Raw genomic sequence first — 4171 nt, 5'->3', positions numbered from 1 at the left:
GGGCCGGGGAGGGGGCCCTGGGGCTCGTCGCCGGGGCCTTTGTTCGGGAGCTCCAGGACCGCGGCCTGTGGTGGGGGTGGCGGGGGGAAGCGGGGAGGCCGCGGCGGGAGCCGGTGGGCCGCGCTGCCCCGGGCCGGCCCCGGTGCAGGGGGTCCGGGAGGGAGGGGAGGGGGAAGGCCTCTGAGGGAAGCGGCTCCCGCGCTCCTAAAAACCGAATTTTTTTGTACCCGAGCGGGGGTGCCTTGAGCTTCCCTCCCGCTGCTCCCCCAGAACAGGCCGGGGCGTCCCGGCGCCCGCCGTCAGCTGGGTAAGGTCAGGCTGCGTTTTGGGGCTGCTCTTCTGAAATAATAAATATTTTTTGTGGTGGTTGGTGTTGTTTTCCGGCCTGAGCCAAATAAAACGTGAAGTAAGCGTTGTCTTCTCGATCTCTCCTTCTGTTTTCCACGGTGTGTTGCAGAACGCTCGCTTGTGAAAGTAGTATTTTGCATAAAATGTGTTCGTGTGTGCCTCTAGCGCGATGACACTCGATCACCTCTTTTCTTGTGAAGGAGCACACACCCAGTTAATTCACTAGCTATGGAAACGCTGTTGCTTTCACCTACAGTACTCCTCCAGACAACACATAAGTTTCTGTAGTGTTCATTAAGTTTTTTTGAGATTACTTCTGGATGTGTCAGCGCCATGCTTTCTGCTGTCTTGGGTGAGCAATTTTTGCAACACGATTCCTGCACCAAAACGGCATTCCATCTTCAAGAGATGTTTTAGATGGTTAAGCGTAATTTTTCCCAATACACACTTTTACAGTATCGCTCTGTTGTAAGAGAGCTATTCAACAGTAGCTAGTATCTGGGCGCAAGCTAGTTCTTGGGAAGAAGAGCGGTGTGAATGTAGAGTCTGTATAAATATGTTCAGGAAGAGTGCTTAGTGCTGCTCAATTTTCACCTCTGTATGAAATGTTCTTAGATCTTTACATCAAAACCTGGTGTGTTTTTTCCATATTTGTCCTTGTTTACTGCCCCACCCAGTTCGGTGTCCTCTGGCTTCTTTGCCTTTGCCACTCCCATCCTCTTTCAAATTGCTAATGGGAATGTTAAAATGGACCTACGAATGACCTGCTGGTAACCTATGCTTACTGTCAATCCATGACCAGACTGTTTTAATTTTGTTGTTGGGTCGGTTTTCAGAATGTCGTATAGGGTTAAATCCAGGCAGATTTGAATGCCTTATGGGTGATGTAGGCAACAGTACCTGAAATTCTCTGCTAAATTTAAAATCCTTGTTTGTATTCTGAAAGGCCGCTGTAATGCCATTTCTAACGTTCATAACTCTTCAGTATAGCCAGTTTACTAGTTCTGTAGTCCACAATTGGTGTTGCTGTAGATAATTTTTTTTTTTTTTCAAATCGGTCCATTTGTATTTTGACAGTAACAAATAAGTATCTTGTACTTATCTGTTGATTTGTGGCAGCATGGCTGTTAATGAGCATGGCAGTCCATTAGCATTGATATTTATTCTAATACTTGGAATGAAGAATATGTTTGGATCCAAATATCTGGACTTGCCTTTTCAGATTCAGTTGCTGGGGAGTTTATGCAGAATGTTTACTTTGCTGACAGCTTCTTCTTAGTTTTCTTTCTTTTGCCCTTCTCTGAGTCATAACTGACCCTCCAGATTCTTGTTTGGTTGTTTCCTACTTTTCCATTTTCTGTGCAGCGCTTTTATGGAGCTGTAACAACCAGTTATACAGAAGGCAAGCAATGATACTGTCTGCTAGTATCCCCTTGCTGTAAGTTAGGCATTTGTATATTTACTCCTTTTTTTGTGTCATAATTTTTCATGAAACTTCTGGAAAGTAACTTTAGTATATTTTATGCCATGGTTAGCAAGCTAACTGAATTCAAGGCTCTTACAAAGTTACTGTTGATGTTAACACTTATTAGTGCTATTAATACAAATAGTGTTAAGGTTTTTTTGTTTGTTTTTTTTTTTTTCCCCTATTGAGTTTGTATTATTGGAGACCTGATAAAGGGCATAGTGCATGTTAATAGTTACCTTGCGTGTTTTGTGTTAGTAGCCCTGCACTAACACAGGGAGGGTGATAGAAACAAAATATTAATGAGGTGAGGACAAAAGAATTGTGGTTTTCAAAAGCAAATAACAAGGTGATGTGCAGTGGAAGAAGATTAATATTAGAAATAGTTTAATGGGAAATTGTTAAATGATACAGTAGTCACTTAATGAAAGACCAATTGATTGGGTTGTTTAAAACAAGGGGAAACCTACTTGTCTGCCTCTCGGAACTTGTTGGTTGTTAAGAACTCTTGACTAGTAACTGTTTGTTGTCTCCAGTTTTTGTAAACTGTTTATTGAAGATATGCAGGATGATGAGGTGCCAGGCCTGAGCGTGGAGAGAATCATCTTAATCCATGTGCTCGCACAACTCCGATTTGAATGTTCTTAGTGAGGTCTTTTGGGTTGTCCCAGCAGAGCGATTCCTGCTGCCCTCTTCCTGGTGTGTAGCACTAATTCTCCACCTTGCGCAGCATAGAACTGCTGAGAGGAGTCTCTGACCTGTGTTTTGGACACTTTCCCCCCTCCCTATGTATTTTTCCCACAGCCTCAGTCCAAGGCCATGAAGGGAAAGGGTGTCAAGAATTGGGTGTTTCTTTGTTCAGAGTCTAAATCTTCTTTGTCTCCCACCTCTTCTTTGGTTCTGATATATCTGTGCATGAAGACTTCAGCTTCTGTGTAAGTAATTTTTGCTTTTTGGCTTGTTACCTTATTTGATTATTTCCATGTGAGCAGGAAATTATACAAACTGCATTTTTTTTAAATATGTTCTCACTTCCAGTTGCTTTTTCTTTATTACTTGGATAAGGTGCACATGCCTTAAGTGCAGCCTTGAATGCATAAAATATTTTGTCTTCATCTTGTGGATACTTGATGCTGCTTCTGCTACTCTCTCATGTTGGTGCTCCCAATTTTCTCTTGTGTGTATGGTGTCACTAGGGGGCACTTGGCTGTGGCTCTTGAGCTTGAGGAACCTTGATGTGACTTTTAATGTAAATGCTGGGATTTTGAATTGAAAGTTCCTTTACTTTCCTATCTAAATGAGAATAATTCTCTTAAGAGGTTAATCTGAATTCTATGTGGCTCTATTTGTCTCTCTCTATTACTCCAGTTCTCTCTTTTCTCTCTGTCCCTCATTTCCTGCTGTGTACAGTACTTGGCAAAACATGCCATGGTCTGAGTATGGAATTGAGGAAACCAGCTCTTAATTTTCTGGATCTCAGTTCTGCTGTTTGACTTATCTTACAGCTTTGTGAAATTATATTTATTCTCTTCCTATCTTCTGGATTGGAACTAATATCTCTCTTCTCAAAAATTCATTAAGTTTATGTGGAAATTGTAATAATAGTGATGAAAGTGCTCCATATTCTCATTGGTAAATGAAACTGTCAGACTCCAGACACAGCTGATCACTTACTTTTATTTTTATTACTTCCCTTTTTATATTTACCATTCATTTTCTGACCTTTAGGAGTTGATAGCTGCAAGCTTCTCTTCTACTTCCTCATCATTTTGATGTAAATAACTATCAATTTAAAGTACTTCTTTTGACTGCAAAGTTATCTTAAGAGTATTATAGCTCATTTACTCCAGACTGGGAAGACAAACTAAGATTCTAGTGGCAATCAGGTCCCTGTTGCAGTCATATAGGATCTTGAAATGACAATGTACTATTGACATCTTTGTAATGTAATTGAATTTCCTAAGCTGTTTGTGGTTTCAATTTAAAACACGGCATTGAATTTTTTAATCATGAAGCACTAATGCAAGTTATTTTTCTTTAGGAATCTTGTTCTGATTTATGTGGAAGTGCTTAGAGTTGTGGATACACTGCTCTAAGTTGTATCTAGTGCATCTGCAGAAGATGTGCTTTGGAATTACTTTCCAAATATCTCTGGCCTTAATCAAGAGAAGACTTCAGCTTACAGAATAATACTTTGGGGAATATCTTAAAAACTTTGAAGACTAAACCCAGGGCCATATAATGAAATTGTCTTCATGCTATTAGTTTTAGACTCTGTTGCATAGTTGCATCATAAACTTACTTTCTCTCCTCCTAAGGCTTTTTTTAGCGGGTTCTCCCCCCCCCCCCCCCCTCTTA

At 41.0% G+C, this 4171-nt stretch overlaps 1 protein-coding gene across 2 annotated transcripts in view; it reads left to right on the top strand.

The window, feature by feature from the left end:
• The first annotated feature begins 258 nt into the window (after positions 1–258).
• Positions 259–4171, top strand: part of AMBRA1 (autophagy/beclin-1 regulator 1) — a 134132-nt gene continuing 130219 nt past the window's right edge. For both annotated transcript variants that reach the window (XM_010580109.1, XM_010580108.1), the window contains exon 1: positions 259–307. The gene's annotated coding sequence lies outside the window, so the exon portion shown is untranslated. The remainder of the gene's footprint in view (positions 308–4171) is intronic.

This window comes from Haliaeetus leucocephalus, unplaced genomic scaffold, assembly GCF_000737465.1.
Source record: "Haliaeetus leucocephalus isolate CR32 unplaced genomic scaffold, Haliaeetus_leucocephalus-4.0 Scaffold696, whole genome shotgun sequence".
Classification (NCBI taxonomy): domain Eukaryota; kingdom Metazoa; phylum Chordata; class Aves; order Accipitriformes; family Accipitridae; genus Haliaeetus; species Haliaeetus leucocephalus.
The sequence above is the reverse complement of the archived record's forward strand: the minus strand, read 5'-3'. Positions and strand labels throughout refer to the sequence as shown.